This window comes from Gymnoscopelus microlampas (genome assembly GCF_963454915.1).
Source record: "Gymnoscopelus microlampas genome assembly, chromosome: 9".
NCBI lineage: Eukaryota > Metazoa > Chordata > Actinopteri > Myctophiformes > Myctophidae > Gymnoscopelus > Gymnoscopelus microlampas.
Window position 1 is genome coordinate 21,226,787 of NC_139946.1, and position 12,175 is coordinate 21,238,961.

Genomic DNA, 12,175 nt, shown 5'->3' on the forward strand with positions numbered 1-12,175 from the left:
TTGTCCAGGGAACTGGAACCGTAGTCTATTAGCGGAGAAAAGCAGCCCTTTGGTGGTGGCTATCTGGCTAATAATGAACAATGCAGGTTTTGTCCATTTAGTGTGATAAATTCACACTGGCAGCCTGAATTGGCACACTTTGCATGAGTGACAAAAAAGCTTGTCAAAGCAATAATGACAGATTATGATATTTATCGCTTACACATACAACTTAAGTGTGTGTGTGTGTGTGTGTGTGTGTGTGTGTGTGTGTGTGTGTGTGTGTGTGTGTGTGTGTGTGTGTGTGTGTGTGTGTGTGTGTGTGTGTGTGTGTGTGTGTGTGTGTGTGTGTGTGTGTGTGTGTGTGTGTGTGTGTGTGTGTGCGTGTGTCAAGAATAGCAAAAATAGCACTACTGTCCACATGACTTTTTGCTTTACATTATACAGTACATATTTTTAGATAAATGTTTTATCATCATTAAAAGCTTAGTATTTTGTCAATTATTTGGGGGCCCACTTGCAATATCTTCACGGCCCACCACGGCCCAGCTGGCTTAAGTGGTTAAATCACATCCTCTTTGCCACAACTCTCAGGGTGTCCAGAGTTGTACATTATTGGATTATATCACAAAATGTTCACATTCATTTTAAATGATGGCATAATAATTAATGATGCTACCTTTCACTGACAGTGTATCCTATGAAGGTGACTGGTAGGATATTGTGTCTTCCTCTAACATCACAATATTTTATCCACCTTGAGTCACATTTGATAAGTTGCAAGGTATTGCATCATGGCTGTTTGATCAATTTGCATTCCGAAAGTTTGGCGAGCAAATTAAGTCATTATGTTGAGGAGCCAAGCTGTATTAAGCCTGATTTATATTTCGTCATGCAACGGTGGCAAGCGTCGAAAACGACACGTTGTCGTGAGCTTGTAGATCTGCTATCTTTGTCAAGCGATGGGGTGTTATCTCTGCATGATCCTTCCCGTATACAAAACATATCATGGCCACGCTCAAAAGACAACAACAAAGCATGATTAAAGCATTTTAGATGGGGCTGAAAGCACTGCACTGTAGCACTGCCATTTGGGCCATTATATGAAACCGAACAATGGCACATGATACAGACATGTTGAGATCAAATACAGATCACAGTCCTCTAATGATGACATTTTGGGGGGTAACCATTAGAAGAGTGAGAAAACAAGGGATCGTTATTTTGTCCAAATAAGAAAAGGGAAATCAGCGTAAATGAAAGTATTTTAATGTGTTTTTAAAAACATGGCAATTACTGAAGTGTGTGTGTGAGTGAGTGAGTGAGTGTGTGCGCGTGTGTGGGACACACACACACACACACACACACACACACACACACACACACACACACACACACACACACACACACACACACACACACACACACACACATTACACAACAAGAGTGCTGTATACTATGGTCTATGGTCTTCGTTCACTTGAGTGCAGATTCCTATGAATATTTGACTGAATGTTATCACAGGAAGACATACAGTAGAGCTAGTATATCACCGAACAAAATAGCGAATTTGAATTTTCTACTCAATTACCTTCCACTCAATCCTTTACGTATTCTGCATTCATTCAGAAAATGGTTCACAACACACCATGTGGCACATGGGGAAATTGCAGTTCTATTTTCAGTTAGGCTTATCTCTCTGAGATCCACACGTATGCCAAAAGAGTCACCCCCACCCACTTGTACTGTATGTTGACAAGAAGGCAGTGGTGTAAAGTAACTAATACATGTACTCAAGTACTGTACTTAAGTAAACTTTTGAGGTATTTTTACTTTCTTCAGTATTTACAATTTTGAATACTTTTACTTCTACCCCATTACATCTCAGAGGAAAATATTGTACTTTTACTCCGCTACAATTATATGAAAACTTTAGTTACTAGTTGCTTTGTAGATTTTAGATTAGTATTACAAAACACACTAATCACTTCAGCCCTACATATATTTCGGCCATTTGAAAATAGTCGATCTACTACAAGCTCACATTGCGTCGCATCGCGACATAATGAGTACTTTTACTTTTGCTACTTTAAGTGTATTTTGAATACAGGACTTCTGCTTGTAAGAGAGTATATCTACATTGCAGTATTGACACTTTTACTTAAGTAAAATATGTGAGTACTTCTTCCATCACTGCAAGAAGGGGTCAGCTGACACAGAGGGAGCGTTCCCCCCAGCAGGTACAGTGGGGGCCTCAGCGTCTTCCTCAAGGACGTGTCAACAAGGATGGATTTCCTTGACCTTTGCAGGAATCAAACCTCTGACCTTCCACTCACACTATCTATCGCTCTAATCGCCACATCATGCTGTCATGTCACCCGCTGCTGATTACAACTTTGTGTGGATGTTTATTTCCTTCTAATAGGCTATACGCCTGATGTGGTGTTTATTTATATAACAAAACATATGGAGGTCTGGATCATTTCCCCTTGACACCAACAACTCTGATGCCATTTACAGATGATGATTGGAGACCGGGAGTAAACTCCCCCCTTCACCCCCCCCCCCCCCCCATGTGTGTATAAATCACTGTTATTTGTTTGCACATTGTCAGTAGTGTGCGTGTGTGTGTGTGTGTGTGTGTGTGTGTGTGTGTGTGTGTGTGTGTGTGTGTGTGTGTGTGTGTGTGTGTGTGTGCGTGCGTGCATGCGTGCTCGCACGTGTACAGGTACAGTATATTCATGCGTGTGTGTGTGTGTGTGTGTGTGTGTGTGAGAGAGAGAGAGAGAGAGAGACAGATATTATACAGTGCATGTGTACACAGTCTATACAGTGGAGAGACCCTGGTCCCCTTTATTGTTAGACTCATTGATGAACAGTGAGGTTGCTATAGCAACGGTTCTTTACAAGCAGAAGGATCACCCCTCGCCCCTCCCTTTTTTTTATCTCTTTGAAGCGACAGGGAGACTGTAAGACTGCACACGAAGAAGACGCATCATCACACCATCGTACTTCTTTACTGGTTGAACCACTGAGGTACTGTAGCTCCTAGCTGTGTGCAGTCTCTCCACTGCTCCATTATCACCTATCCCCTGGCACTTTTGGAAGAGAAAAGATAAACTTGTTATACCATGTATGGCCATCCAGTGCTGCAGACATTTTTAAGCTCTTTTTTTCCTCCTCTTACTTCATTTATTTATTTATTTTTCTCTTTTCTTTTTTTCTGTTCTCTTTTTTCTTTGGTCTTTTTTTTTTGCGAATAGCCCGGGCCCATCTGGAATGAGGTCGTTTGAACAGATGCGACCAACGGAATTGCCTTTGCAAAACATGACAGAATTGGCTTAATACAATGAACAGTGTTCTGGAGACCATGATCATTCATAAGACACATGACATTTATATTCAGATTTGAAATGGAGTAAGAGCAGTAGGCTACTGTATGTAGTACATTTTTATGTCAGTGATACTACGTTGTAGGCTGCATATCTAAATATCTAGGTCAAGTGGGAACACCAGATCATGGCACTGATCCATACAGTAGCCTACAACATAAAATATTCACAAGAAGTAAATCTAGAGTGCACAGTAGCATTACAATACACCCATTAACAAATAGTAAGAGCAACATTGCCCCCTCTTGACAATTTGGCATACTGCATCATCTTCTGTCCCTTCAGACCAAAATTGGTTGGATATTCTTGGGTGGGTGGTATGGGTAACATTGAATTTATGGCACTGAAAAGGTCTACTCTATTGTTCTCTTAAGCGATTGTCACACCTCAGCAGTTAAAAGTAGGGGGGTGTCGCTGCTGTAGGTTTTGAAGAATGACTATTTATAACTCTGTGTTGAGCCTGCTGTTCTGTCAGCCTGAAATACTGGGTTTTCGAGACAGAAATGGTCATTAATTCCAGCTGGTGTTTATCCAATCAGCCAAACGTGAAGGAAACACTCAGCTGTTTATGTTGTTGCCATGGTCCAATAGACATGAAAATAGACAGCGTGACTTATATGTGTTCTATTAAGACTATAGGGCCTTTGAAATTATAATTATCACCAGTGTGCGCATGTATACGTACAGGGTCAGGGACGAAAAATAGAAATGTCACCTCCCTGGACTTTAGAGGAAGACTGGGAAAAGACTGGTTGACAGGGCACTTGGAGGGGAGAGAAGGCCAGGGCAGGGGCAACCAGGAAAGGACTGGCACACATATTCATGAACATCTGTCACAAGTGTCTTGCTTTGTGTCTTTTTTGCCAAAATGATATCATTTAGGACATGCCTTCTTCAGCCTGATGATAGAAACAGGCAACGTGTGAGGGGGGAAAAAAACATTGATTTGACGTTTTAAAGGGGCACTTTGGCACCTACAACAGTAACACAAAAGGGGTGGGAGGGGGGTGCATGCCACAGATTATCACCATCATTAGTAGTCGTGACTCAGAATCTGTGCAATACTTTTAGGAATATGGCTTTATTGTGCGTTTTCACACTTAGTATTTTCAACCCAGGTTGAACAGACACGAACGTCGGACATGTCCTTTACAATTAGAGTAAACTAAAATTGACACATGTGAAGGGATACCGGACTCCGTAAGCCAGATGGTGAGACTGGGCGGCATCACATCAGATTCACTGGCCCTCAACACAGGAGCACCTCAGGACTGTGCACTGTAGCCCTCTCCTCTTCCTCGGGCACTTGACTACGTGAAGATACACAGCTCCAACCAGGGGTGCCTAACGTTTTGATGCAGCGTCGTGCCGCGTGCAGACATCCCAGTGCCTACTGAGCATATGTCCTCCAGGACAGGCTATACGACAAGTGGTGCGTGTGAGCAGATCATCAAAGACACTCACCACCCCAACCACAATCTCTTCACACACTGATGCTATCAGGCAGGCAGTACTGCTGTATCAAACACCCAACAAAATAACAGTTTCCACAGTCAGGCCCGTCAGACTGCTGAATGAACTGCTGATGCAGGCACTGAGCCTCGTCGCCATGTCAGTCTTGTAGACACAGGCCATCAAATTGGCATTATCACTTTATTACTGTGAATGCATGTCATTGCTGTCACACTGGCACTAACACTTTGACTGTGAATATACAGTATGTGACCGTGAATATACTCCATTCCCACACATTTAATACATACTTGCTGCTAAGTGGTGTCTCTTATTGCACTTAGGTTAGGCACTCTGCCGTAGTTCTATATATTCTTTCGAGTACACACCTTATGTATATTTGATATTATTTGTGGAAGTTTATACAGAACCCACTTTCTTACACATGTACATTTGAAATTGAGTTGAAGTTGAGTAAAGATTAGAACCTTGAAAGTAACTTGCCTATCACACAACCTCATAATCCTGAGATGAAAAGTTGCAATTGCAAGAATTAAAACTGATGCTGAGATTAGAAGTATTTTGCAAGATTGCAGGAAGAAAAGAATAAAACATCACAATTCAGGCCTTGTTTAATTGTTATTCAGAGGTGGAAATGGGCTTCCATAGCAGACTGACACGAGCCTATACATTTTTTTGCTTAATTCTAAAAGATGGATGATAAATGGATTAGGATTATGAGAGCAGCAACAGGTGAAGTGAATTAGGTGGATAAAAGGGTACATTACTCCCTTTTTAATCAAACCATCCATATCTTGGCTGTTGCTTGGGTGGAATATCGTTCAGATCTTGCAGGGCAGGCTCCTGAGAGAAAGTGGGGATGAACCATTTTTCAGACCCTTTTCACAACAGCAATATTTACATAAATACTAGGGTAATATTACAGTACATCCTGTACAGGTGTTACCGATTATACTAACAGTCAGGGTGCTGCTATTGTGTATGGTCTCTCACTGGAAATGGCCTTTCAGAAATGCTCTGCTACACTAAATGGAACAGAGTCTTAATTAGGAGCCTATCATTGGCAACACCTGTACAGCATGTAACATTAACCTACTAATTCATTTCAATATGGCTGCTGTGACAAAGGCATATTAGGATCGGTTAAAAGGCCTATATGGGTCACTGCATGCTCCTGTGCATGTTAACCACAACTTAAGAAAACAGCCAAAAGTTACATCAAATCTATCATGAACGATGAGCCAAATGAACTATCTGACCACTGTTAAATTGAGTTTAACCTTGGAAGGAAAAAGAATTGTTACCAGATGAGTGTTTAAGCGTTAAGGCATAGTTTTTGTGGGGTTAAGGTTAGGTTTAAGGTTGGGTGCAGTGTCATGTAGTGTGAGAGTTGATGAGTATAGTGTTAAGAACAGGTGTGGTGTGAGTTGATGATTCTAAACCTTCTAAGGCATGTAGAGCTGAATATACAATAACATCTAAGATGTGAGGCACCCATTAATAACCACAGTGCTACAACACTCACCCACCTTTCTTACATCCCAACTAGGTTTCTACATCAGAGCTGTGGATTGGTAACAAAAGAAGAGAATCCATATACCTACCAACAAGGTCCTCTTCTACATTATAACTCCAACAATCTCCAAAATGTGAATCAAATGTTAAGAAGCATTACATATCCCAGGGTAGTTGGCACACGTCCACAAACTTTGCCTAAAACATAACCAAAAGTTGCTTTCCGTTCAGCAATATGCGCCAGCTGAGATTTGACACAAATAACAGCTCCCATGCTGGGCATAGTTCCCAGAGGAGCCTTGTTCTTGTGTACACACATTTGCATATCCTCTGAATGTGACTATTTTGGACATAAAACCATAATTGAACTCATACAGTAGTATTAGTTAGACAAGGTTATTTCCATCCCTTGCATCTTGTAATATGAGGATTAATATGGATGCCGTGCCGTCTCTGCCCGGCTGTTCTTATAACAAAGCACATCAACAGAGTGATACATTTGCTTTACTGTGGTTTGTTAAATCATGAATCAAGGATTAGTGCTTTTATGAACATTTTATGAACACATATCCTACAAATTTCCCAAAAACTGGTATGGGGATAAAATGTATGACCTTCAGTGTACAAGCCAGTCACTCTGTCCACTACTTGGCCAAGCTAAAGGCCACCTGGAGTGCAGTGGTTCACGTTTTCCACCAAAGTGTGATATTTACTTTCCTTGTAAACGTCAATATCCCCTGCATGGCCTTGTGAACTGAATAAACAATGGAGTCGAAGCTGTAGTTTTTTTGTGCCAGAAAGTGTTCTGGTAAACACTGTCCTCTAGTGCTCAAACTGCAATGCATACATGGAGCTAAATTGAACACTGCCCATGCCCATCCACTTTTAAATTCTTGTGTTGTAACTTATTTCGTACAACAACAACTCACAAATTGTCCTTTCTTTACTTTTCATCACATCATGAATTGTTTTGATTTTCAATATTTTGATTTGCACTTAGAATTGATTTTCAATTCTAAGTGCAAAGTGTGTGTAAGTCACTTTATTTCAAATGAAGGTAGATATTCCTCATTCTGGAATAAAGCTTTTCACTCATGACCCTTCATTGTTCCAGCGAAATAAGTGGCTTCCAGCGATAATAGTGTATGCTGTGCAGAAAATATGGCATAATAGCTACAATTAGACATACATTTCTGCAACCACGCTTTCATTAAACGGCAATCTTCTGATGGCTTTTAGCTCGGCTGACGGTCTCCCCTAACGAGGCATGTACTGTAGCTATCAGACTGCATGCAACAATGAAGAGGAGGGCGATCTACAAATGACCTGATCCCTCACTCTCTAATGCTTCTTTCACCAGTTTCACCTGACCAGTGGTGTAAAGTAACTAAGTACATTTACTCAAGTACTGTACTTAAGTAAAATGTTTAGGTATTTTTCACTTCACTGGAGTATTTCCAATTTTCAGTACTTGTACTTCTACTCCACTAGCTATATCTCAGAGGCAAACATTATACTTTTACTCCACTACAATTATTAGAAAATGTTAGTTACTAGTTACTTTGTAGATTTGGACTATTATTACAAAACATACTTTAACCACTTCAGCCCTTTTTAAACTTTGGCTATTTGAAAATAGCCGATCTACAAGCTCACAACGCGATGCGTTGTGAGCTTGTAGATCTGCTATTTTCAAAAAGATGTTTTAATACATTTTTGAAACCTGTGAAATGGGACATTCTGCATAATGAGTACTTTTACTTTGGTTACTTTAATATTTTGATGCTAATAATTTTGGACTTTTTTAAATTCTGGACTTTTACTTGTATTTCTACAATGCAGCCAGTATTGATACTTTATTTTAAGTAAGAAATGTGAATACCACCACTGCACCTGACCATGTCACATTGGAACAAGGTCAGGGTGGCCTTGAATCCACGTTCTCCTCTGTTGTTCTTGGCATTGAACTGTAACAGACTGGTATTCAGTTCATCAAATGGCAGTGGGAAAGGCCGCGGGATACTTGAGATGTAAATAGAACATAATGGTGCCATTATAATTGTGCTCATCCTGTTCAGAGAATGCCTCTTGACTCTGATCGGACTCCATCTGGCTAAATCAGCATTGGCAGGATGGCAAGTACTTCAGTACAACAGTTTTTGTTATGATGCAGTCATTATCTTGTGGCCAGTGACACAATGCATTTGCTTTGACACAAACTTCTATGTGGTTTGGCGTGGGCTGGCTTTTGAGTGCCAATTTTTTTTTTTGTCATATCACAATTAGATGATTGTATTCAACACACAGTAAACCAACTGGACTTATATGGGTCCATTTTGCATGTGTACACTCTCATAGTTAAATTAACACTCAGGATTTTACTGTGTAGCCTATAGCAAGATGAGATTTGCATAAAACTTACATAAACTACAGTTAAAACCTTACTGTCCTCTGATCCCATAAACATCAGACACTTTTTATAGAAGGCTAGGCTATGTGTAACAGTGTGTGACGACAGCAGTAAACGTTAAGGGCAGCGTGACATTTACACATCCCTGCTACTGGGCAATCTCTCCTGTTAAATCACTTTAACAAACAAACAGAGAGAGGAGGTCATCCAGACTTGGTACACATGAGCCTGTTTCCATCAGTGTTGCCATGTCCGCTTATTATAAGCGACTTTGGGCTTGTTTTTCTGTGAAGTTGCTTGTAAATATTGGTAGCTGCGGAATGCTTTTTTTGGGCTTGTTTCTAAAGTGCAGTTGCTTATTTGGGCTTGTTTCCTAATGTTGTTTAAACCAGTGGTTCTCAAACATTTTCATGTCATTTTCAGGTGCCAGGGACCCCCATACCAGACTTTTTTTTTATATATTGAAAATAGCAGATCTACAATCTCACAACGCGTTGCATCGTGACGCGTTTTTCATGTCATCAATGACTTTGATAATCTTACCGTCCGAAGGGTATATTTTAAATAAAGCAAGGCAAGGCAACTCAAGTCAAATGTATTTGTATAGCTTCGCACATTTCAACCACAAGGCAATTCAATGTGCTTACAGAAAACATTAAGCAAAGGAAACACATCATAAAAGGACATTTGAATTGAAAAGGGGGAGGAAAAAATTAAATTAAAACAACCATCTCCTTAATAGGAAATGCCTATTCAGGACACAATGTAAAAGGACATTTGAATTTAAAAAAATCCAAAGTAAATTAAAACAGAAAAATTGTAAAAGCTAAATTACAGTGCAGAAGAATAATTAATGAAAAAAAGGCAACGGCAAACAGAAAGGTTATAGCAGTGCCAGTGACTTAAAAGAACTGAGGGCCAAAAGTATAGTTGGTGTGTTAGTCTGGAGATAATCTTATGTCAATTAACTTTAATTGACATAATGGAAGTCAATCGGGCTCGGATCGGGCTGAACCTTTCCCAAATTTAGAGTCCAACGTCATAGATACTTCATGAAGGACTGACGTCCCAGGGTGGCCATATGAAGTCTGTTTTTTTCCCGTCTCTTTTTTAAGACCTCTTGGTTATCTACAAAGGTCACTAGTAAATTTTAAGTTTATTAGTCGTATACAGATTTTGTACGATAATTTTGTTTAATTTAGCTAGTTAGTGTGAATTTTCTATCTTGCCTCCAGAACATTTCAATGTAAAACATCTGTCTAAAGGAAATGGATACTGCTTCCTCTGCACCATACTGTAGATAAAAAAAAGTTAATCTGTCCATGTTGTCATAGTAACACATTTAGGCTACTGAATAAGAGTACATGATTGTTATTAGAAACAAGCCTCTGATGATTTCCAGGAATTTCATCATTCACAACTGCGCTGTATGGAGATTCTGCAAAGTATTCAGCAACTATAGGCTAACACTAACAGTTATACAGTATTTCCTTATGAGCTCAGAAAGAACCAAGCTATCTGACTTGAGGTCATATTTAACAGGGAAAACCTGAGATGCACATTGGCTATTGGGAGTAGTAGCAATGGTAAAGAACAAGAAAAAAAAGTTAATGACAAATGCAGCTGTGCATTTTAAGTTGGGGATTCTTTGCATGTAGTAGCAACACTCATGGATGTGGACAATCCTTTTTATATATAATATATTGAAAAAGCTTTGAACTTAAGAATATACTCAATTGCTTGTCAGAAGGAAAATGCAGTATTATTAAAATTGATGAGAAAAAAAGAATAGACCATATTTTTCTAAAGGACAATACTCCGAAATTCACAGGCAGTGAAATTGCTGATGCAACTTTTATGGTCCTCATGTTACCCGCTCACTTTTGAACATTTGGCTCCCTCTGGCTCACGTTGTCTTTCTGCAAGAAAACATGATATTTTGTAAACAAGCACAAACTGCATACACGTAAAGCCTGATTTATACTTAATTTGATTAATACCAGCTACAGTATACATGTGCTGGTGTTGTGTACCGGAAATAACAGTTTGCACTGTAGATCTGCTATTTTTGGTGAGCAACCTGTTGCACCCCTAAATGTCATCCACCCACACACTGAATATTAAGAACAAAAGTTAGGGTGGCCTCAGCTGAGTGGGTAGAGAGGCTGTCTTATAATTGGAAGGTCACCACCAGTCTGCCCCCCAGCCCACCCAGTCTGTGTCGAAGTGCCCCTGAGCAAGACACCTAACCCCTAACTGGTCCCTTGGTACCGCATTAATGGTAGACACTGCTCCTAAATAAATGCAGAGGACAAATTCTACATATGTGCAAATGTACTGTAGCAAATGCAACAACTAAAGGGCACACTATTATTATTATTATTATTATTATTATTATTATTATTATTATTATTACTAGACCGTTGGGTGCCAGCCTGCTCTGGAACGACACCAGTTGGGAACTAGAAAAAGTCCTCAGAGCACAGGTCTCCGTCAGGTCAGCTACAGTAGGTTATTGTGGCCTCCTTGTGGCGCTATAATATGCCAATGTGAAAAGGGGCACCATTTCTTATAAGGCTTTGCACGGCAATCGGACACAATTTCACGGAAATCGCATGCTGCGTTGATGATTTGAGGCATTTTGGTCAAAACGAACCAATCCTGCAAACTTTGGAAGCCAATCTTAGCCAATAAGGATGGAATATGGAAAATCAGATAAAATCTGTAGGAGTAATATTAAAAAAAATGTTTTGCACAAATTGGCCTCCTGGGGGCGCTATAACAGGCCCATGTGAAACATTTGGGCCAGAGGTTCTGAATTGGCATCCAGGGAGTGTGTGTGCACAGTTTCGCAGGGAGCGGTTCAACGATGCGAGAGATCAGCTGCTCGCAGACAGATGGACGGACGGATGGACACACGGACGGACGGACAGGGTGCAAAACAAACTCTCTCGCCATGTCTTTCGGCCTGGCAGAGACAATAATATAAATAGGGAATGCATGCCCCACCCCGTTATGTAATACCCCTTATGAAAGTCACAATACCTGTTGTAACGGTCTGTCTATCTGTCTGTGCCCATATATGGAGATCTCTGTATCTATCTGTCTGCCTGTGTCCCTTTTATGCCCATATATGGAGATCCCTTATATCATCAGTATATGGGCATTTATGGGCATGGCAAAATATAGGCATATGGGGGGGGGGGGTCGGCGGTTCTGGAAAGTCCTTGTGCAGTAGTGGTAAACGCCTGTGGAGAATGTGTGGAGAATTGGCATAGTCAAGCTTAGGCTTGGGTTGTCATGGCAATCAATTGGCTCATTCGGGCCACGGCCAGAGCCTTTCCTGGCGGTTCTGGACAACCGCCTATCCGACCGACTCGACGCCAGGCACTGCTCTCCATCGGGT